The following is a 25509-nucleotide window of genomic DNA, read 5'->3' on the forward strand; positions in this document are numbered from 1 at the left end:
TGAGGGACCTTCTCACACTTCTGGTCAGAAGTAACAAAGGCTATTCCTCAATGAGATTAATCCTTAATCTTACTGGTTAGAGTATACTAAGGTAGTTTCTCAGGGAGATCATTTCTTATACTTGCTGTTCAGAGTTTAAAAATGTCATTCATGAGGGATAACTCTGCACTTGCTGGTCCAAGGATAGAGTGTCTTTCATCAATGATTGTAATTTATTCCCCTGCTGGTGAGAGTCTACTTAAGCTATGTTTTAATGAGGATGATTCCCAAACTTGTTTGTCAGAATTTGCTTTGTATATATCTCAGAGAGAGCCATGCATTGCCTTTATGTTCTGTGACTCTGAAGTGAATTCCTCAGTGAGGGCAGTTTCAAACTCTCTGGTCCAAGTCTATGTAAGCTGTGTTTTAATATTCATTTACTTACACATTAGCAAATAGGACAAGGAAAGATGGACAGAATGGTCATGCTATGCCTTCAGCTACTATAAATGTACTCCAGACATATGCACTATTTGTGAATGTGGCCTTAAATGCATGCTGTTTAATTGAACCTGGCGTGTTAGGCTTTGCAACAAAGCATCTTAACTGGTGAGCCTTATATCCACTCTCTAAACTACTTATTAATAAGGACAGTTGCAACATTTCTGGTAAGTAACTAATAATTATATGTCTCCATAAAGCCATTTACAGCTGCTCAACTGAGTGTACTAAGTCCAGTTAACCACGAAGAAAATTTCTACATTTTCTTCTGCATTACTTAAGAACTTTTTAAAGTGGTCTATCCCTACAATTGCTTTTAAGCATCTGTGAAGTCTATATTTAAATGGAAGTCATTTCATATCCTTTTCCATAGTTGAGGTTTTTTTTCTTATTTTATTTATTTATTTATTTATTTATTTATTTATTTATTTATTTATTTATTTATTTATGAAGGAGAGAGAGAGAGAGAGAGAGAGAGAGAGAGAGAGAATATGAATATGCCAGGGCTTCCAGCCACTGCAAATGAATTCCAGAAGCATTTGCCACCTTGTGCATGCAGCTTACATGGGTCCTGTGGAATTGAACCTCAGTCCTTTGGCTTTTCAGGCAGGTGCTGTAACCACTAAGCAAACTCTCCAGCCCCATTATTGAGTGTTTTTCAATGATAGTGAGTCCCACACAGTCTTTTCAGGCTATGAAAACAATTTTTCGATAAGGGCTATTACTACACTTGCTATTCGAGTATACTGATGTATCTGTTCAATGACTAACATTCCTACCTTTGCTCGTCCAATTTTATCAAGCTTGTATTTAAATGAGGGCAATTATTGCACAAACTTGTTTATGAGGACTATTTCTCTATGAAAGTTATTAATAAACTAGCTGATCAATAACTGCTTGGTAATTTCTCAATAGGGGCTATTCCTGCACTTGCTTCTCACAGACTAGTGAGGAACTATCTTATTGAGTGCCATGTTTGCACTTGCTGCTCAGAAAAATAGAGGCTATTTTTCAATGAGACTAATTCCTATGCCTCCCAGTCAACATATACAAAGGTAACATCCAAGTCTGAGAAATTTCAATGTTTGTGGGTCATAGTCTTGTCATGTACATTTTAAAATGTGACCCTTTCCTAATTTTCCCAGTCTATTAAATCAATTACACAAACAAGGTAAATTGTTGAAGACAATTGACCCACTTGCAGGTCACTGTCTCCTGAGGCTAAATTTTGAGGGCACTTGCAACATTTGTAGAGATTATAGACACTATTTTTTAATTAGTGTCAAAATTCAGTTTCTGGTTCTATGAACGACATTTATTCAATGAGAGTAATTTTGACCCTGTCCAGCTAGAGGCTACAAATGCTATTCTCTAATTAGTGCCATTCTTATTGGTGGTGGTCAGCAGCAGCCAAGTTCATTTCTCAATGAGGGCAATTCCTACAGTAGACACAGAGTCTATTATATTAATTTCTTAAATGCCTAATTTTACACTTTCTGGTCTGAAACTGCTAAGCTGTTTCGTAATAAAGCTCATTCCCAACCTTTCTTATCATAGCCTCTGAAGCGTATTTCTCACAAAGTGCAATTCATACTATTATTGTTCATAGTCAACCAAGTCTGTTTCTCAAAGATGGTCATCCTTACACTTTCTGCACAAAGACTACAGTGGCTGTTAGCAATGAGGGCTGTTTGTACCCATGTGTTCAGGGACTACTAAAGTATTTACTCCAGGAGGGTTACTACTCCACTTAATGGTCACGTTGTTACCTTTGTTCCTCATTATGTCTCATTGCTACTCTTGCTTATACTTGGTCTTTTATCAGTGCCCAGAGATTTGCATATATCAGTAATATTTACTGAATGCTTATGTCATAGACTATAATTTACCTAAATATGAATATATCAATAATTAAAAAGTTTGTGAAGTCAGTTGTATCCCTTTCCTCAATTTCCACACTCATCTTAATTTTTAAACATCTGCTAATTAGGTCATCCATGTCCTCCCTTTTTATGCAGTTCATAAAACAAAATTTTATTTTTTTGTTTTGTGAATTAGTGTGGCATTCAGTTTTCTGAATCAGCTTTTCAAAATATGTGACATATAATGAAAAATGGCATGAGAAGGGGAAGAGAGATACCAAGCGGAAAGATCATGAGTTCAACTGAAAAGGGAAAGTACAATTGGGAATGGAGTCTTTATGATTCTTGATCCATTGTGAAAGTGTTGTCGATGTGGTCCTCATCTTGAGGTCGCCTAGAAATGTTAAATAATAGTGGAATATAGGTGACAAGGTTCAGTACATGATTTTTTCAAGAGAAGAAATAATATAAGAGTTTTACAGCAAAGATGCATAAAATTATGATGACAAAACCTCATACAACAGGAGGCCATCTGAGGCTAGCCATGTACAAGTTACATTTGCATATCTTCAAGGATTTGCCAAGTTGTGATTATTATGGTACTCAGGATAGAATTGTAAAGTTTTGTGCATAGTTTAAAGGTTAAAGAAGAAAGCACCAAGAAGGTTACAAGTACCTGGGAGCCACCCATAGAAATGCTGAATTTTATTGACAAATAGTTATTTTTCAATGGAAAGAAGGCCATTGGCCAAAAAAAAAAAATCATAGAAATGTAACAACAGTGTTCCAAAAAGCATTCACTTACCAAAACTTATGAAAATATTGTAAAGTGCATTCACTTACCAAGTCCCTTAACTTGTTTTTAAAGTAACATACACCTGACATCTATCTTGGGTCAATTTTATTATTGTTTACATGATCTACACTGTATTCTCTCATAGCATTTTCCATTTGCAAGTACTAATAATTTCTTGTGAATTATTGAGTTAATATTATCAACTCCAATTTTTATGTATTGAGCTTTTAAATTAATTTTATGTACTCACTAAATGGTGGTCTTCATGGAGGACAGGTGTCTGAGAAATACAATGAAGTGGAGAAAATAAAGTTAATTGTGTTTACTTAATACTCTTAAGGAATTAGGCTATTGCATTTTGGGCTTCATTGGGAATAGCAAACCATAAAGAATTGCTCCAAAACATGGTTATTTTTAACAAAGAAAACATGACAGTGGCTTTACCTGTCTTGGTGACATCTAGAGTATTTTGATTGGGAATGCCATGATTCTTTTTCAGCTTGTTATATTCTGCCATCATTTCTTCACTGAGCTCAACACATGTTGCTGTATTTTATGGAAGAAAAGTCAGTAGAGATGTCCCTTAGAACCTTTCAAAATGAAAGGGATGTTTTCAAATTATATATGAATATATAATAATATAATAATAACATAAGAATATATGGTGATGAGCATAGTTTTCCTCTGTTACCACCCAGTATGCACAACTAATCTCCCTCCAGAAGGCCACATAGAAAGGGCATCCAGAAGTTGGGGATAATATCTGTAGGAGCTCCAGTAGGGAACACATAATCATTTTTCTAGTAGTGAAAAAAGATGCACACAGGAAAGGCCATTTGTTGTCTTATCAATGCATGTACAAAAGAGGCAAATTTGATAAAATACACTCACTGTTTGCTTGTGAGTGGATGTGAGTTTCAAATTCTGCAAATTCCTAGCTTCTCATTAGCACTCAACAAAAAGTTTGGAATTCAAAAATTAAAATAATGTTGAAACGATCTTTACTATTCAGTAAATATATTTTCTTTGCCATATCTTAAATTACCACAAAAAGAATAAAATATGAGAAACTGTATAAGCCTTATACATGAGAGGCCCATCTAATATCAGGAGGCTGACAATCAACCTGTTTGATATGTCTTGTAGGGAGAGTGACAGCTTAATTTACTTTTTGCATTTTAAGTGATCAAATAAAATTTTCATGGTGCCCCCCAGCTCATGAAGTTTGTCTCATATAGTAGTGACTTTTTCAGACATAATGGGTGTGGTTGACATGGTAGACTTTCCTAGCCCCAGAGAGGATGGGTACATATGTATGTATATAAGTATTTGTACTTAGATATACTTAGGAAAATATAGAAATGCAGGTCCTTCAACCAATGATTGTGCTGTCTGTAAATACATGAATGAATTCGTTTCTGCACCAGTTATATTCAGAAAAAAATGTGCATGAACACACTGATCTTGGGGCAAAGAAAACATTTTTTTTTCATTTACAAAATATTCAGTACTTACACACTGCCGCAATCAAAACAATATTATCATTGTGTTGCCCCGAATATCTGATTTCCAAGAATATTGTGGTCTCAGATACATATTCCAATGAGAAAAGGTTTACATATGTGCCTGAGAAAAAAACAATATTTTTGTCTGGGTTAGGTAAAAATATGGGTCGTAGCACTTAGTTTGTCCTATTGTATAATTAGCATGCTCTTGCTTCAATCATAGGTTCTGAGTGTCCTTTACCTTGCCTCACTCTAATGCTCTCTAGTTGTCCTTGCTGAATGAAAAGGTGTCCCCTTACCAATAACAGAAAATAGAAAAAGTATCTTTGTTTGCCAGTTATTTAACATGATCTGAACATAGGTTGATTTGGGGATATAACATAACTTCTACCAGAGTTTCTATGTATGCACAACCACGCTAGTATATTATACCAGCTCAGGAAAGATGTATTTTCCTAGATTGCCTTGCTAATTTTCAATCATACTTTATATATTCTAAGCAAATAAGCTCATACTTACCTCTCTCACATTAAAATAATAGTTTTTTTGTGTGTGGAACATTGCTTTTTATACCAGTTGCTGATAGACATGGCAGCTAGTATTGAGGTTTTGGAAAACAATGCGTTCCTTGCATGGAAAATGTGTTGGTGGGTGAGGTGGTCTGGACTGATTAGGCCAGATCCTGGTATCTGGTCCCCTCCAACCTCCCTGGTCTGTGTTGCCTGCACTTGTCTGTGTCCTGGGGTGCACAGCACAGATAGGCCAGTTTCATTTTCCCTTGTTCCTCTCCTATTCCTGTGGCCCCTGTGTGAGATGTGGAGTCAGGCCTTTTGCTCTGGTGTCTTGACTCACCCCTTGGTACCCACATCCCTGTTCACCTGAGTCAGAGGGTAAATGGGACAAAAGACAAAAACTTGCAATGCAAAAAGTTAATGAAAGTCAGAAAAGTGAGAGATCACCAAGAATCCCTAGTCCTACTACAGAAGCATGCAATGAAATCATAGAGAAGTCATCAGAAATTTATTCTCAAAATAAAACACAACAACCAATGAGACCCTGATTTAAAAAAAAAATCACTGAACTTGATGCAAACTACCAAAGAACCAACAATTGTATCAACGAAAGTGAACAGAATTGTCACCTAGTGTTTAGTCTTTGGCAGTATGCTTCACTTGATTGAAGAAAACATTAGAAACCACAAAACAAATATGAATAATTAGAAGGTAAGTCAAGAATTGGAAGATCTCAACAACCAGTTTATTAAGCTTAATGAGGTCTAAATGAAATGCAAGAATGAATTACTGGAAGCATCAAGAAAATCAGATTATGAATTGAAATCATTTCTCAAAAAAGAGAAGAAAGCAGGGCATGGTGCTGCATGCCTTGGATAACTCTGGAGGCGTAAGTAGGAGGATCCCCAAGAGTTCAAGGCCACCCTGAGACTACATCATGAAATTCCAAGTCAGCCTGAGCTATAGCAACACCATGTCTTAAAAAAAGGAAAAAATGCAAAAGAGAGATGAACATAATAAAAACAACACAACACAAAACAAAAATTCAAATAGCTTTTATTAACACCTCTCTAGAACCACTCACCAACACAGTTACCCATGTGGAAGACAGAAGTTTTGACTTGGAAAATACGATAGAAGAAACTGATAGGGAGGCCAAAAAATCTTTGCTAACTTCAAACACCAACTGAACAGAAAATGAGTGAACTGTGAGACATCCTCAAACAACCAAACATCCATAAAATAGGCATACCAGAAGGTGAGAAAATCCAGACTCGAGGCACAGAAAATATACCCAACAAAATTTCCGATGAAAAATTTCTGAATCTTACAAAACAGGGACCCATCCAGGCACAATAAGCCCACAGAACACCAAGACGGAAGGACCAAGGACAAAGTCTCTAAGTTGCATGATCATTAAAACTTAACAATGAAAACAAAGACAGTGTTAAAAGCAACGAGAGAAAAGCAATTTATGACATACAAATGCAACGCCAGTAGAATGACATCAGATTTATGAATGGAAACCCTGAAAGGTAGAAGCGCCTGGAATGAAACACTTAAAAGTATGAAAAACTATGGCTTCAAAACCAAGATACCCTACCCAGCAAAAGTATCCCTCATAATACATGGTGAAAGAAAAAACCTTCCACAAAAAAAGTCAACTCTATGATTATGTGAACACAAAGCCAAAACTACAGAGAATACATGAGGGAATATTCCACACATGACAATCAGAGCCAGCAAAAGGAAGATCACAATAACCAAAATAAACCATCCTCAAAACAATACATAACATAAGTAAGCACCCAGCCCTATGAAACACCTCATCATGGCAGGGATTAATTCAAATCTCAAGGCAATAACTTTAAATATTAGTGGTCTTAACTCACCCATCAAAAGACACAGCTTATCAGGATGGATACAAACAAACTGAACCTTTCTATGTTCTGTCTTTAAGAAACCCACCTCACCACTAAAGATAGACACGACCTCAGGGTGAAAGTTTGAATATACCAACTACATGAATAAGTAAAAAAGAAGCAGGTGTTGCTATATTAATATCTGAAAAACAAACTTCAAAACAAGAGTAATCCAAAAGGACAAAAAAGGCCAGTTGTTAATCGTCAAGAGAATGATCCAACATGAGCACATCAATATCTATCTATCTATCTATCTATCTATCTATCTATCCATCCATCCAATTATCTATCAAAAAATGCCTAGCCAGGTGAACCACCGTTTATAAAACAAAATCTACTTGACAAGAAAAGAGAAATAAACACAAACACCATCATAATCAGAGACTTCAATACTCCACTATCACCAATAGATCATCCAAGCAGAATATCAGCAGTGAAATAAATATAGCTCAACACCATCATAGATCAACTAGACCTAACAGACATGGACAGAACTTTCCACCCCAACCCTACAGAATATACATTCTTCTCAGCAGCCCATGGAACCTTCTAAAAATTGACTATATTTTAGGCCATAAAGCATTCTCTCATAAAGTCAGGAAAATTGAAGTAACTTCCTGCATCGTGACAGATCACAATGCGTTGCAGCTAGGAATCAACAGCAAGAGACGCGTGAAGAATTCCACCAAGTCCTGGAGACAAAACAATACACTTTTAAACAATGAATGGATCATGGAAGAAAGCAAAATAGAAATTGTAAAATTGCTAGATTTGAATAACTTAATAATGCATCAAAAGCATTATCAACTTTGATCAAGTAGTCTCCATGCTAGGGATGTAGGATAGGTGAATATACAGAGATCGGTCAACATAATAATATGCCACATAAATAAACTGAACCATAAAAATCACATGATCATCTTGATTGATGCAGAGAAGGCATTTGTCAAAATACAATACCACATCTTGATCACAACACTGGAAAGAATAGGCATGGAGGGCTTATATCTCAATACAATAAAGGCTATATAAAAAGCTCCTAAAGCTCAAACAATACTTAATGGGGAAAAACTCAAGGAGTTCCCAGTGAGATCAGGAAGAACATAGGGATGCCCACTCTCACCCAAGCCCTTCAACGTGGTAATGGAATTATTTGCCCTAGCAATAAGACAGGACAAGGAAATAAAAGGGATTCAAATTGGAAAGGAAGAAGTCAAGTTAGCCCTATTTGTAGATGACATGATTCTTTATATAAGTGACCAAAAAGTCTCCATCCCCAAACATCTAAAGTTGATAAGTTCCTACAGGTAAGTGGCACAAAACAAAAGTAATGTTTAAAAATCAGTAGTATTTCTGTATGAAAAGGACTAATATTTGAAGAAATAAATCAGTGATGCTGTCCCATTTTCAATAGTAAAAAAAAAAAACTTGGAATAACACTAACAAAGGATGTGAAAGACACATATAATGAAAACATAAACACACTCAAGAAAGAAATAGAGCAGGGCTTGATAAGATGGGTAGGTAGAATTAATATTGTGAAAATGGCAATTCTACCCAATCCAATATAGAGAGTTAATGCAATACCAATAAAATACTAGCATCATTCTTGACAGAGACTGAGAAATGATATCAAAATTCATATGGAATGACAAAATGCCTCAGATATCGAAACATATCTTCAGCAAAAGAAGCACCTCTGGTGGTACCACCATACATGATCTAAAGCTATATTACAAAGCCATAGTGACAAAAACATCATGGTACTGGATTAAGCAGAAACATAGGACAAGGGAACAAATTTGAAGACTCAAACTTTAGTTGCATGCAAGTATAGCTGCCTGATCGTTGACAAAGGTACACATAATGTAGACTGAAGAAAAGACAGCATCTTCAAGAAATGGTGTTGGACAAATCGGATAACCATATGTAGAAAAATGAAATTAGGCCCGCTAATTTCGCCATGCATAAAAATCAAGTCCAAATGGATTAAAGACCTCAATATAAGTCATGAAATTTTTCAATTGCTCAAAGAAATAATAGGAAGCAATCTGCACAATATAGGACTGGGAAAGACTTCCTGAACAAAATTCCAGTAGCCAAAGAAATTAAACATGCAGTCAGTCAATGGGATCTCATGAGGCTGCAAAGCTTTTGCACAGACGAACATACTATAACCAAAGTGAATAGGTTATCCACTAAATTGGAGAAAGTCTTTGCCAGCTATACCACTGACAGAAGCCCAATATCTAGAATATTAAAGAACTCAAAATCTAAACAATAAAACAATCACACTACCCACTGAAAAAGTGGAGCAGAGAACTAAATAGGGAATTCTCAGAGGAAGAATTACAAAGGGCTAACACACACTTAGTAAAACTTTCAACATCCCTAACCATTAGAGAAATGTAAATTAAAACTACTATGAGATTGCACCTTACACTAGTAAGGATAGCAAACATTAAAAAATCAAATGAAAACAAATGTTGACAAGGCTGTAGAAAAACAGTAACACTAATTCACTGTGGGTGGGAATGACAGCTGGTTAACAGTTGTGGAAATCAATTTGGAGATTGCTGAAAAGGATGGCTATAGAGTTACAAGCAGAAGCTGTTATTCCCTTACTTGGCATTTACCATAAAAGTTCCTCATCTCAGTTGAGAAATATTTGCTCAACCACACTTACAGCTACTAATTCCTAATAGCTAAAACCTGGACTCAACTCAGATGCCCATCATTGGATGAATAGATAAGCAAGAAGTGGTATATGTTCACAATGGGATTCTACTCAGCATTAAGAAAAAATAACAAACTGAAATTTGTAGAAAAAATGGTCTAACATAGAAGAGATCATACTCAGTGAACTCACACAATCACAGAAAGACAACCACCACATACTCTCACTCATCTGCATTTCCTAATCTGGATCAGCCCGAGTTGCTGACAGAACTGAATTGCATCTTGAGGCTTGGACAATAGGGAGTATTGGGCTTGGGTAAAGGGAAAAGGTGGGGTGGGCACAAATCTGGACCCAAAATGAACTGGTACCAAAAAATCCTATATCCTGAAAGTCCAACTAAAAGGTGGAACCCTCAATAGGACCTTAGAGGATGCACCTAAATAGAAGGACAAGGAGAGAGTGAGATGAAACCTAACATCAAATTTCTCATGTTTTGAGCTGGAGAGATGGCTTAATGGTTAAGCACTTGCCTGTGAAGCCTAAGAACCCTACTTCGAGGCTTGCTTCCCCAGGACCCACGTTAACCAGATGCACAAGGGGGCACATGCTTCTGGAGTACATTTGAGTGGCTGGAAGCCCTGGAACATTCATTCTCTCTCTGTCTCTCTGCCTCTTTCTCTGTCTGTTGCTCTCAAATAAATAAAAATAAAAAATTCTTTGTTTCTGGTTCATTTCTGGATTTTTGTTTTTTCTTGCCTTTGGTGCTGGCCCTGATCCGTGACGTGTTCTATATCCACAAGGAGCTGATCACCAGAGAGACCTACTAGGTCTCACAACACAAACAAGACAGATTTCTGTGAGAGGACTTGATTACCAACCAGTGGTTAATTGTAAGACCCTGACTGTGGAAGACACCAAATGCTGTTGACATGGACCATGGTTGGAATCAGGAGGAGAGCCAGTCCCCAGACAATTATCCAATCTAGTGCTGGAAGGCGCTACATGTGCCACCAGGGGTGAAGTGGCCAACATCTGTCTAAGTAACTCACAGTCTAAGCAATTCAGAAATAAACGACATGATGCTCAGACAAGTGCAATAGTGGCACACAGCCATGTTGGGTAACCAATTAAATAAACAAAATAAATAGAATAATAGTTAATTTGTTTATAACTTTGCTTTTGTATACCAGTTGTTTACAATCATAGCAGATAGTATTGACCTTTTGGAAAATAGTACACACACTTTTCTAATAATGCAAGGTAGTTATAGTATGTACTACTAGCATCAGTGTTACAAATCATAATGTAGACACAGATGTTCATTTCATACAGATAAAACATGTTATACATATGTCATATATGTATATCATATAATCTCCAGTTATATAAAAATATAATTAACACAATAACATTATCTATATCATTATGTGTAACATGTATAAGATTTAAGATGTACACTTCTCCAATATTTGGAGGTTAATCATACTAAGGACTTACTGCCTCAGCAAATGGGGCTTCCATTTCTACATAGACATATATGCCAAGCATCACAGTGTTAAGACATTTTGTTCATTTATCAAAACCCTAATGTTAGGAATGCATGAAGTATTAATTTTAATTTTAAATTATGCCTTTAAATTTATACAGTGTGTATGTACCACTCTTACTTTTTACGGAAAAATAATCAATGCCTATCTTTATGTTGTATATTGTAATGTATTTTAGATGAGGGACTCATACTATAAATTGGATGAACTTCCATTTAAATCAGTTGCATCAATTCGAAGAAACTGCAATCACTACTGTGAAGCTAACTTCCTTGTGAGAATGTGATTCACAAAAGTTGACAAACTCTAAAAGCTGAGATCATTTCTAAGGGTGTCCAGTATGTCTGCGAACATCATACTATGAACAGGGTTGGTTTTCTTCATTTTTTTTTTTTTTTTGCTATGAAATGTACAGTCCTCCCAAGGCAATTCAGACATCATCAGTATGTTGTAAATCATCAATGGTCCGGATTCAAAATTTCTACCTTTCACAGACTAACCCTTCTATAAAAAGGGCAAAAATGATCTTTTGTTTGTATAACCTTGAGAGTTTAGTAACACATCTGTTTTTTTTTTCCCTCCACAATTGCTGAGAGGTACACTCACTATTACTCTTTAAGTTGCCACTAATCAAGAAACATCAAAGCAAATTTAGAAAAAAATGCATGGTATATATAAATGAAGCTGTATAAATTGCCAATATAAGATGACTCTCTCCCACCAATTTTCCATGATTTCCCTTCTATCAATAATTGTACAAGCCCAAGCCAAAAACAACGCTATAATGTCTTCCTTAAGTATTCAGTTAAATGAATACTGTCTGAGGTTAGAGAATTTCACAATATGCATTTGTAGTAAGGATCAACCTTTTGTAGAATTTAGATAGCCATTCTTGTGAAGCCCTGCATTCAATTCATTCTTATAATGTGCATGTTTGAAGCATCCATACTTATAATCATGTGGTGCATAGTTGGTATACTATTTTTGGATTGTTGCAGGATGTGAGATGTGGTGCTACACTAAGATGCTTACGTCAATAGCAGGTAGTCATGATAATTATACCCACCTACATCTTTATTATAAAATTGTCGGATCCAGACTCTTGGATAGGAATCATATGAATTATCAAGGAGCCAAAGACCCTTTGGGTTGTTAATTTTCCTTTCAACTGGTTTAATGCCTTGTGGTCTGTTCCCTGAGAGAAGGTCAAAAGTTAACCTCTCAAGCACAAATACTCATCTGTCAGATATTGAAAAAAGTGAAAGGATAGCACATAATACCAATTTGAAGGAAAATACCCTGTGAAGGTTTTTTCAAGCCATACTAAGAAAAGAAAGACTTACATATATCGGCAAAAGTCAGAGGTTTGTACTTGGCTGCCTGAAGTCTGTAGAGTCGACATGCTCCATTTTCCCTAAATAAGGTTAGAAGACATCCAGCACATATCAACTAATATTCCACATCACTTTTACTTGAGGAAGTAGCAGGATTACATTACAGTTGACAGTCTAAAAGGAAACTGTGTTTTCACAGCTTTACTATTTTCTCACATCAACTTCCTCTGACAATTGTCCCACACTTCGATGTGACTTCCTGTGCCACCTGGTGTTTGCAGCTCCTTCGCATTCTCCTTTACAGTTCGACATTCAACAACCATCCTCTTTCACTTTACACCAGGGGGCAAGTCAAACACACTTTATCTGAATGCATACACTTTGAAAACATCTGAAATACAGTAATTGAATTGAGTTTCTCATTTTTATATCTGCCTTCTGGTTTTCCTCTTCCTGTTGCTTATTCATTTATTGAATACATAAGTTTATTCAGTATGCATTCCTGTGTATATGCATGTGTGCATATAAAGCTTGAACATGTGTGTGAGTGTTTTCATCAGCAACACATGGCCACACAAGACCTATCACTGAGCTGAAATTCCATTGATTAGTGCGGCTTTGTAAAGCAAAATATCTTGCTCATATTCTCTTCTCTGCTTCCCCAGCACTGGGGTGACAGACATATGCCAGCATGTCTCAATTCTTATATTAATGATAGGACTGAGTCAAATGTTCCAAGACAGCTCAGAACATATTTTCAACATAAATATGTCTCTTGAGAATAGTTTGGGGAAAGGTATTATTTTGAGTTGATGTCAACTGGGTCCAATGAGAACACAATTGTAGCTGAAGCTATCATTGAAGTCATTATGTAGCTTAGGTTATCCCTGAACCTCTACTTGTCCCGAATGCTAGTACATATTGGTTGTGATTTCTGGCAAGGGTTAGCATATTAAGGTTGTGCCACATTATTAGGTTCAAATGATGTTCTGAATTTTAAAATTATTCTATTTTTATATATTTATTTGACAGAGAAGGAGAGAGAAAATGGGCTCATCAGGGCCTACAGACATTGAAGACAAACCCTTGATGCATGTGCCCCCTTGTTCATCTGGCTAAAGTGGGTCCTGGGGAATCAAACCTGGTTCCTTTGGCTTTGCAGTGAATGCCTTAACCACTAAGCAATACATCCTGCCCTGATGTTCTGATTGTTTGCTATAAATATGCATATGGCTGCCAATGTTTTTGTTATTACCACTTTTATGCAAAGAATTCATTATTCTCTTTCCACTAAGAAGAATTATCAGTGTGAGGTGCCCATCCACAAAATCTGAGGCCATTCTGAATTATAATTTTAATCATGTGTGCTTGTAAAATGTCAGTAATTCATCCCAAAATTTTATTATATTGCCTCTCTTATACTAAGAGTGCTCCATATATTTACCCAGGTCGAGGAGTGGTGAGTTGCAGATGAGGATGTCCTCCACCATGATGAGGAGCAGATTCTCCTCTGTTCTTCATGCCAATGAAGTGCATGGTCATTTGCCAGGCTGGATCTGGTATATATTTTTACACTAGCTGTTCTAGAACTCGGTATGTAAAATTCTCATATCCAAAGTGGTGGAGATATTCCTGTATTAATCACTGACATCCTGGAATATGACTGTGTTTCACCATGCCTTCCTACTCTTACAACTTTATGGAATCTTCACTAAACATTACTTGTATTAATAAGGCAAGTGCCTCTTGCTATGGGAGCACACTGCTTGCTATAGTCCTTGCACTTGGGATGGGAATAAAGGAGGCTCAGGATTTCGAGGTAATCCTCAGCTAAAGATGAGGCCAGCTTGAGGCACATGAGACCCTACATCCATAAAGCAAAGGAATAAAAACCAATTATAGTCCTTGGGTTTGGTGGACTTTCTCCAAATTGTAGGTTTACACAGAATGAACTTTTCTCACCATCTGTAAGTAGTGACTAAAATGAATGGAATTCAGCATGATTTTCCACCTTGAGCATCTTCAAGGTATTACACAATGTCTTCTGGCTGGTACGGAATTGTACCGCAACTTCTAAACTTCAGGTTGCATGAATTACCAACAGAAACTCAAATTCTCATGCAACATGAGATATTTCAATGTAAATATGATACAACAATTTAGGTTAGCATTCAAATAGGTCAGTTTTAGTAGTTGAACTTATTTGACTTACCTCATATAAAATGCCATAGACATTTTCTTATAACCATCATAAAATGAAATATTTCGAAAGTAAAGCCTGAACAGCCCATTTTCATTTACTGCTGACAGTTAATTGGGGGCCAGGTAAAGGGTTTGAAAATCCCCTGAAAACTGAAACAAGAATATTCACTTGGTATGCATAGCCAGGTTTCCTGTTTTGCTCTGCAAATTGTACTGTCACTAGTGAATCATATTTTCCTCACAGAAAAACTATAAAGCACCTAATCTGTTTGAGAGGTACCATTGCTAATTCTTATGGATTACAGCCATTATGCAAATTTAGAAAATGGTTCAATCCAATGAACACCAGATAGTACTATCAATATGAATATAGATTCAATTTTGTCAAGCAGCTACATGAAATCTTAGCAACATCCTTATAGTTATGTTTTTAAAAACAAGTTCTAATATGATCTCTCACAACCCAAGTATATGTACTCATTAATATCTTTAACTTTCTTTTATGACACACATAATAGAAGTGAGAAAAGTTAATTCAGTGTAGAGACTTTATTTTCTCATCTTATTCTTTGAATAGCCCAAAACGCAGTTGTAACTACAAAGAGATGTCATGGGATTCTGTACCTAAAAAAAAAATTAAGGTAAAAATAGTAAATATCATCAAAACATGGCTGAAAGCAAATCTCTTTTTGATGGCAGATACCTTTCTTTAATATATTGTGCCTGACTCTTCTATCAGGACTGTCAAGAGAATGACCCAATGTGGAAGAAAAATATGGAATTTAAATTGAAGCTGACTTTATGAATTATTAAAATGAATTAAGCATTATGACTGATATAGCCTATCTAGTTTCCACCTGAGAATAACTACAAAACACAACGGACACATGTGGTCCAAACCCAACTTTCATGCATGTCTATTATTACGTCAGACGTGGTTAGATGAATATTTTTTTGGAAATCCATTCAGAATTCTGTAAAGATGGAAGAGCCATTTCAATTGATATGTTCCTCTATATGTAAGAAACACTATGCCTTAGTAGGCAGGGTGGCACACCCCATTTGATGCCAGAATTCTGAAGGCAGAGATAGAAAAGATCTCCCTGAGTTCAAGGTAAGCCTAAGAGTACAAATGAACTCCAGGTCAGCCTGGGCTACACTGAGACCCTACCAAAGAACAGCAAAAGCAAAAAGTATATACAGTGCCTTATATCTACACTGATATTGTGATATTTTCAGTATGAAATTACAACATTTAAAACACTCTTATTCATGTTAAATCGTAATAGAAAATGTGCAAGTATGTTTCATACAAAAATATACTGCTCACCATTCTCAAAGCAAAGAAAATATAAACTAGTAAATACTAAAAGTACTGAGACAGGATGGCTTAATAAAAGAGAGTCAAGTGAAACAATGACCTTATCTAATGACACTGAGGCCCATGTAGAAGGGTGGCCCACCCAGAGCCATCATCAGCTCTACTCCTATAGCTCATGTTAGACATGGTACCTTCAAAGGTTGCTTTTGAGCACCAATCAGGCAGCTGAGAGCTGCAGCCAGCAGTAGAATGTTCATTCTCCTGGTGCCTGTCTCCACTCTTCTGAGGAAGCACAGTGCAGCTCTCTTTATGTAGCAAATATGGGTTGGAGGATGCAGTTAAAGCCCATTTGTGAAAGATGTGGAACAATCCAATTGGTCATGGTGACAGTTTGCTTCATGTTCTGTCAATACTTCCTTTTTGGTAGATGGTGTTTGGGGCTGCTTTAACTTGCTTTAATTCCCAAATTAATTTAGTGTGAAGAAGGGGATGTGAGGACATGAAAGCTTAATTTGATCTGCATTAAAAAATACACCTGAAATGTCAAGGACCATAATACTTCCTCACTCATGTGTTCTGAGTTCCACAATAGACAATGGAGTAGGTGTCCACTACAATTTATGTGTCATTTTATTACCTGAGTCTTGTCAAAGTGACTTCCCTAATCCATGGCATTGCTTATACAAGATGAGTCTCATTGATATGCCTATCAGATATTACTAACTTTGACATGGTCTAGGGAACACGGACAAACTCTGGTACATACATCTGTTTTATGTTACATGGGAAACCAAGACCTGGGGTCAATTCTGGAATCTGAGGAGCTGGTTATAAAATGACTATAGCAATGATATCAAAGTCTGAAGTTGGTGTTGAGGTGTGGAAAAGCTACGACTTGGAAAGTTGATGTTGAAAAGGATGCTTGGAACTGCAGTTAGTACTAGAGTATGATAACACAGTGCACAGGTGGATGAGGGATAAGTACTTCACTCTAGGGTCACAGGGGCACCAGAAGATTTAGAGAAATTTGTTGTTGGGGGGGGGTGTTCAAAGAGCAAAGGGATGATTGTGGAGGTCAGGGGCATGGAATTATTGCGAAATTATACCAGTGTGGTGGCAGGTGTACGTGTGGAATATTAAGGGTGGGATGAAAAGCAGTGGTCCTAATGTGTGTTTGAATGAAGTTTCTTGGACTGAAGGATGATACCAAGGATCAGAGGGCAGAGCCTGGAATTTTATACGAATCTGAATGCTGTTACTGGGATGAGTGGTTCCAGGCTGGGACATGACCTCAATTAGGATTAGCCTTGGATTACATCAGATTTGTATCATGTTCCAGATGGGTACTGGATGGTGTTGGACTTCTGTTGGTCATAGCAGTTGCTAGGTGACTGTATAGGGACAATATTAGTTGCTGAAATACTCATAGGGTTGTGATTGATTTATGTGTGAATGTGTGACACTGGCAATTGTATGCAACTGCATTGGGAATTGGGATGTATATAGAGTCCTGAAGTGTTCTTGAGCTAAAAGTGGTAATGAGGCCATACATTTTAATTTCTGAGTCTGGTACTGGGTTTCTGAAGTGATGCCAGTGGAAGAGAGAACTGGGAGGGAAGCTATCATCACACAGGTGCTTGGGAAAGATTACATGGCCTGGAATAAATATTAAATTGTGAATGTGAACTGTGGTTGTGGAATGTTACTGGAATTTTAGAAACAACAAGGTTGGTGGAAGTACTCAGAGGTCTGTGGGATGCTGCAGTTCCATGGGGATTAACACTGGGGCTACTTGAGACTGAAGCACAGGTTATATGGGCAGATGAGCTTACCATGGCACTAGTGGCTGTGCATGGATGAGGTAGATAATATGATCTCAGTGCCCAGGGCCCTCTCAATATATACAGCTGAGTGAAGGTCCTGGACTGTAACATGAAATAGAAGACTATGTGTTACTCCATAATGAGGGGCTTGGGATGTATGTGGGATCCTACTAGGTACTGGTACTTTTCAAAGACCTGGTATCAAGCAAATGAAAAAAAAAAAAAAAACATAGCCTATGTCTCTAAATGCTAGATACTTAGGGCACCCATAAAAGAGCAAAATACATTCATTTCTTGAATGCCACCCAATAACCTCACACTGCTGTACCCACTTTTGCATGTGGTAATAAAATGTTGGGATCTTCTGCCTGTCATCCAGTACCAACCCAGAACCTAGTTTGCCCCGATACCTCTCATGGTTTATTTTAAATCCAATATTACAAAAAAACAGGTACAGGACAAATTCATTTTCTGTCTGCTTTACAGTGAGACACACTATCAACTCTGGTCACAGCAAAATGAGTACAATTGAAAATTTTAATGTTAATTACATAGTTCAGGTTCAGAGACCATTTGGAGGAATTTTCCAGTTCTATCCACAGCAGAAGTGTAAGAAAACCCGTTCTCTTTAGCATACAAAGTTGAATACTGGAGAGAGAACATATGAGACAGACAGAGAGAGACAGACAGAGAGAGACAGACAGAGAGAGAGAGAGAGAGAGGAAGGGAGAGGGAGAATATGTCCCAACACTGCATGCACCACCTGTGTATCTGGCTTACATGGGTGCTAGGGAACTGAACTTGTGTCCTTAAGGTTTGCAGACAAGCAAGCGCTTTAGCTCCTAAGCCATCTCTCCAGCCCTTCACAACATAAGTTAAAATGTAAATGAAATATGAATACAATACCCTAACATCAATTCTGCCAACAGAAACTGTGTTTGGCATGATTTTGCCTTCAGGTAAAACATAGTCTTGGCTTGTGGCAGCTGAGTATGTCTGGGTGCTAGCCTCTCTCCAGATGTCTGAATTTGAAGACTCAGAAGTTGCTGCAGTCTGTCCATTCTTAGGCTTCACAGGTTTCAAACATTAAGCCATCACTTCAGCTTTCAGCACACATTTTAATAGAGTTCAATATATGTGCATGTTTTCTTAAAGTAATATTTACCTATATAACAGTGAGATACATTTATATAATGCTTTTATTTTTTAATAAAAAATAGGTGGTACACAAGGGCCTCCAGACACTGCAAACAAACTCCAGATGCATGAGCAGCCTGATGCATCTGGCTTACATGAGTTCTGGCAATCAAACCTGGGTCATTAGGCTTTTCAGACAAGCCCGTTAACTACTAAGCCATCTCTCCATCCGACTGTTAAGCCATCTCTCCAGCACTTCACTAAATATTTTATATTAAATATTTTAAAATGTAAATGAAATATGAAAACAATACCCTAACATTAATTCCACTAGCAGAAACAGTGTTAGGAATGATTTTGCCTTCAGGTGTAACATAGCCTTGGCTGGTGGAAGCTGAGGACGTCTGGGTATTGGCATCTCTGGAGATGGCTGAATAAATAACTTATACAAATACTAACTTACAATGGAAGTATTCTTTTCAATAAGGAGTATAACAGGGCTTCAGCCATTGCAAAATCCATATTCATTCACCACCTTGTATATCTGGCTTAGGTGGGTTCCTGGGACTCAAACCTATGTCCTTTGAACAAATGTCTCAGCTGCTAAAGTATCTCTTAATCTCTTATTTTTTTTTTGTTTTAATTTTTTAGTTATTTACAGGGAGAGAATATGGATGAATGAGAATGGGTACACTAGGTTCTCTAGCAACTGCAAACAAACTCCATATCATGTATATCTAATTTACATAGGTAATGGGCCATCATTTCCAAGTTCTTATGCTTAGCAGGCAAGCACCTTAACTACTAAGCCATTTCTCCAGCTTTTATATTTATTTTCAGTAGACTGTTTTAAAGTTTTGTTAGCACTTGTCTAATTCAATAGACTTTCTGTACATGTACCTTATTGACAACTAATGGGACTCAAGGCTCAGTCAGAGATCATTGTGGAAGAGGTGGCAGAAAGAATGTAAAGTCCAAAGGAAAAGGAGGAGTGTTTTTTAATGCTGTCACATTGTAATATAATGAAATGTATTGTGTCAAACACAAAGTGGCCATGGTATTCATGACCTCTTAGTTGCTGATCTACCTACAGAACACCTGTATAATAGGAGGGGGAAATGATGACATCAAAAGAGAAAGAAGGGACAATTTAGGAGGTGTAAAATAAGCTCCCATGAATTTGGGCCTGTGGCATAGACCTATAATTCTAGCTACAAGGTATGGAGGCTACTGAAAAGCTAGAGACCACAGCTTACTGGGAGAGTACTTGCCTACCTTGTATGAGGCCCAGGGTTTAATTCTACATAAAATACACACATTAAACAATTCTAAACCACTATTTACCATGAACAAGCATGGCTTACAAAAAGAAAGGAAGGAAGGAAGGAAGGAAGCAAGCAAGCAGAGCTAAGTTGGGCTTGGTGACACATGCCTCTACATCCCAGTCCTCAGGAGGCAGAGGTATGTGGAGGATCACCAAGAGTTCAAGGCCACACAAGGCTACATAGTGAATTCTTGGCCAGCTTGGGCTAGACCAAGACCTTACCTGGGGGGATGGGGGGACTAACAAAAAAAGGGAGCTGAAATCTCAAAGACATATTACAGAAGATTCTTTTCAATTGTGTGTGTATATATATATATATATATATATATATATATATATATATATATATGTATATATATTTTTTTCCTATATCATTGCCACCCACAACTTATTTGAAATAATACATCCTGTAATTTTCAAGGCATTATTTTGCTATTGTTACATAAAACAGAGATTAATAAATACCTTTATTTTCCTCTTACATAATGCAATCACTTTAGGCTCTTTTTAACCAGGTAAGCCCTTCTCCAATTTTTATTTTTCACTATTTCAAATTTTAATCCTGTTTTCCTCCCATAAATGAACTGGCATGGTTTTTACCCATCCTCAAACATAAACAATTACTTTCTTATCATTTGTTTGCATTTTTCAGGTCTTCCTTCTGGAATCTTTTCCTTGGCCCATAGTAAATTCTTTATGTAAGGATCCTAGAATCACTGAAGAAAGACCCCAGCCTCAAATAGTATGTAAAACAAAAGAGCATTTATTCTGCAGAATCAGCCAGCATGTGGGGGTCAACCATTCATGAAAAATGGCGACCTTGAGAGGAGCTCCCAGGATCTTTTAAGCACAGCTAGAGGAATTTGGGCTGGCTTAGTCATTGGCTAATTTGAAAAGTAACTGTACTTGCATATTTTTGATTGGTCCTGAGGTTTTGGCAGGCTAGGTCTAGGGGAATTTCAGATGGGTTAGGTAATTTTTTAAATGATTGGCTACGCAGGCAGCAGTTACAGTTGTGCATCTCTGATTGATTGGGGCAGAAGGCACGAAAGGGACATGCTGGGCATTTCCAGGAACTGACTCAGCCTCTGGGCGGCAATCTTCCCAGCCACATGTCAGGGCAGGTCCTTTCCAGAAGTCCTGCCTTACTTTCTGGGAAACTGAAACTTAGGCCTAGTTAGAGTGGTACCTTACTCAAGCCCATCATGGTGTGAGTTTGGTCCCTTCAATTTACAATATGCCTGAGTGACAGTACGAGGTGGTAAACTTTTGGGCTTCACTACCAGAAAACTTTAAATTTTACCTTTGTTCCTTCAAGATAATCTTGTTCTCTCCAGAAGCCTACTTGAGCACCTTGCATGCTTTATCAGAGCTCCAGCCTGCACAGTTGTCACCATTGATCTGAAGCGCTTCGTCACCAAACCTCAGACCAACCAGTGAGGCTAAAGAATTCACCTGGACTAGCTGAACAAATACACCATTATCAATGGACTTAAGCCTCAGTCCAATTTTCCCATCTTGGTCTTTACACAAAATGACTTCATGAATCCCTTGCTTAATTTCCGTCCTACGAATTCCGACATCATTACCTGGTACAGATGACGCTATATAGTTCACACTGGAAGGTCTTGCTACCAACCCCTGACCTGGTGCTCCAGGGACCATGGCCGAATTTTCATGTATTTGTTCATCATTTAAACTCAGTCCCATATATTGGGAGAGCTCTGGATACAGTTTAAGATAGAGATTTCCACCTAGAGTGATGGGAACAGAACCTTCTGTCAGAATTGCTGAGTTGGCAGAGAAGGCATTTTGAGCCTGAATCACTTTGAGCCTGAATCACTTTATCTACCTTCAAATTTTCAAGGAATGGATACAGAGCCATTTTTTCACGTATTTCCTCCTCTGGGACCCGCAGCCACCACCACGGTCACCCACTGACTTCTGAGAGTGAGCCGAGATGAGCGCCACACTCTCAGCACTGCCCGCCAGGCCTCTTTGGTGTTCTTAAGTAGGAGAAAAAATTTAATACTACAAGTAGTCATAAAACTTAACAGTTTTAGCACTCTGAATTTGTATATTAACCTTTAACAATTAAAAAATGTCTGGGATAGACCCAAGCTCCAGCATGTGTGCCACGGGATCTGCAATGTGTGGGTGGCTCACAGCTTGTCATCGCGTGCCTCCTCCAGGACACCAGGGAAGGCAGAGACAGCACTGATCAGCCCAAGGTCACCAAGCCCAAGGCCCAAAGAGTTGAGTGGTCAACACGTCCACTCGGGGCGTGGGTGGGGACATGACCGTGCGATGCAGTAACGTCACAAGCATGCACAGAGAGAGGCACCCGCCATGTTTGCTCTGGTGGACGTTACTGAGAGGGGTGGGTCTCCCTTGACATCAAAGCGCTGCCATATTTGGTTTTGGAATCCATTCCCTAGTGTTCCTGACTCAAAAATTAAGATAATGTTGAATTGATTTTTATTATTCAGTAAGTATATTTTCTCTGCCATATCTTAAATGGTTACAAAAAAGAAAAACAAATATTATTAGAAACTGTGTAACCCCTATACCTTAGTGGTCCACCTAATATCATGAGCCTGAGAATCAACCTGTTGGATATGTCTTGTAGGGACAGTGACAGCTTAAACTAATTTTTCATTTTAGGTAATCAAATCAAATTTTTCACACTGCCCCTGTGCTCATGAAGTTTGTCTCATATAATAGTGACTTTTTCAGACATAATGGGTGTGGCTGCCATGGTAGACTTTCCTAGCACCCATAGAGGATGTATACACATGTATGTATATAGGTATTTGCACTTAGGTATACCTAGGTAAATACAGAAGTGCATATCCTTCAACCAGTGATTGTGATGCCTGTAAACAAATGAATGAATTCTATTCCACACCAGTTACATTCAGAAAAAAATATGCATAAACACATTAATCTTGGGGCAAAGAAAACATTATTTTCATTTACAAAATATTTAATTCAGTACTTACACTGCTGCAATCAAAAAAATATCATCATTGTACTGTCCCAAATAACTGATTTAAAAGAACATTGTGGTCTCAGATACATATTAAAATGTGAAGAGATTTACATATGTGCCTGAGAAAAACAATATTTTTGTCTGGGTTAGGTAAAAATATGGGTCATATTACTTAGTTTGTCCTATTCTATATTTAATATGCTCTTGTTCCAACCATAGGTTCTGAGTGTCCTTTACCTTGCCTCACTCTAATACTCTTTAGTTGTCCTTGCTCAATGAGAAGGTGTGCCCTTACCCATAACAGACAATAGAAAAAATTATCTTTTTTTTTCCAGTTGTTTAACATGATAGGCTGATTTGGGGATATAACATAACTTCTACCAGAGTTTCTATATATGCACAACCATGCCAGTATATTGTACCAGATCAGGAAAGAGGTGTTTTCCTGGTTTGTCTTACTAATTTCAATCATACTTAATATGTTGTAAGTAAATAAGCTCATACTTACCTGTCTCACATTAAAATTATAGTTATTTTGTGTGGAACTAAGCCTTTTCATAGTACTTCTGATAGACATGGCTGCTAGTATTGAGGTTTTGGCAAACAATGCATTCTTTGCATGGAAAGTGTGTTGGTGGGTGAGGTGGTCTGGACTGATTAGGCCAGATCCTGCTATCTGGTCTCCTTCTACCTCCCCAGTCTGTGTTGCCTGCACTTGTCCGTGTCCTGGCGTACACAGCACAGATAGGCCAGTTCCATTTTCCTTGCATGAACTATTCCTCTGGCCCCTGTGTGAGATTTGGAATCAGGCCTTTTGCTCTGGTATCTTGACTGACCACCTGGTACCCACATCGCTGTTCACCTGAGTCAGGGGGTAAATGGGCCAAAAGACAAAAACTTGCTTCTTCCTCAGTAAAACAGTCTTTCTAAAATAGGTAGGCAACAATGCAAAAAGTCAAGGAATGTCAGAAAAGTGAGAGATCACCAAGGATGCCTAGTCTTACTACAGAAGCATGCAATGAAATCATAGAGAAGTCATCAGAAATTTATCCTCAAAGTAAAACACAACAACCGATGAGACCTTGATAAGAAATCACTGACTTGATGCAAACTACTAAGGAACCAGCAATTGTATCAAGGAAAGTGAACTAAATTGTCACCTAGAGTCTTTAGCCTTTGGCAGTAAGGCTTAACTAGGTTGAAGAAAACATTAGAATACTCAAAAAAGATATGAATAATTTGAAGGTAAGTCAGGAATTGGAAGATCTTAACAACCAGTTTATTAAGCTTAATGAAGTCTTGATCAAATGAAAGAATGAATTACAGGAAGCATCAAGAAAATCAGAATATGAATTGAAATCATATCTCAAAAAAGAGATGAAAGCTGAGCGTGGTGGTGCATGCCTTTGCTAACTCTGGAGGCAGAGGTAGGAGCATCACCAAGAGTTCAAGGTCACCCTGAGACTACACAGTGAATTCCGGGTCAGCCTGAACAACAGCAAGACCATGACTTAAAAAAAAAGGAAAAAAATGAAAAAGAGAGATGAACATAATAAAAATAATACAACGCAAAACAAAAATTCAAATAAAGTTTATTAAAACTTCTCTAGAACCAGTCACCAACACAGTTACTCATGTGGAAGACAGAACTTCTGACGTGGAAAATAAAGTGGAAGAAACTGATTGGGAGGCAAAAAAACTTTGCTAACTTCAAACACCAACTTAACAGAATATGAGGGAACTGTGATACACTCTAAAACAACCAAACATCAGAACATGGGTATATCAGGCTGGAGGCATGCAAAACATACCCAACAATTTTTTTGATGAAAATTTCTGAATCTTACAAAACAGAGATGCATCCAGGCACAAGAAGCCCACAGAACACCAAGAAGGTAGGACCAAAGTACAAAGTCTATAAGATACATCATCGTTAAAACTCTTAACAATGAAAACAAAGGGAGTGTTAAAAGTAATGAGAGAAAAGCAATTTAGGACATACAAAGGCAACCTCAAAAGAATTACATGAGATTTATGAATGGAATCCCTGAAAGGTAGAAGGGCCTGGAATG

General features: G+C 37.5%; 1 pseudogene; it reads right to left on the reverse strand.

Annotated features, from left to right (window-relative positions):
* Positions 1–2678: 2678 nt before the first annotated feature.
* Positions 2679–22330, reverse strand: LOC123457067 (annotated as a pseudogene).
* Between the last annotated feature and the right edge of the window lie 3179 nt (positions 22331–25509).

This window comes from Jaculus jaculus, chromosome Y (assembly GCF_020740685.1).
Source record: "Jaculus jaculus isolate mJacJac1 chromosome Y, mJacJac1.mat.Y.cur, whole genome shotgun sequence".
In the NCBI taxonomy this organism is placed as follows: Eukaryota; Metazoa; Chordata; class Mammalia; order Rodentia; family Dipodidae; genus Jaculus; species Jaculus jaculus.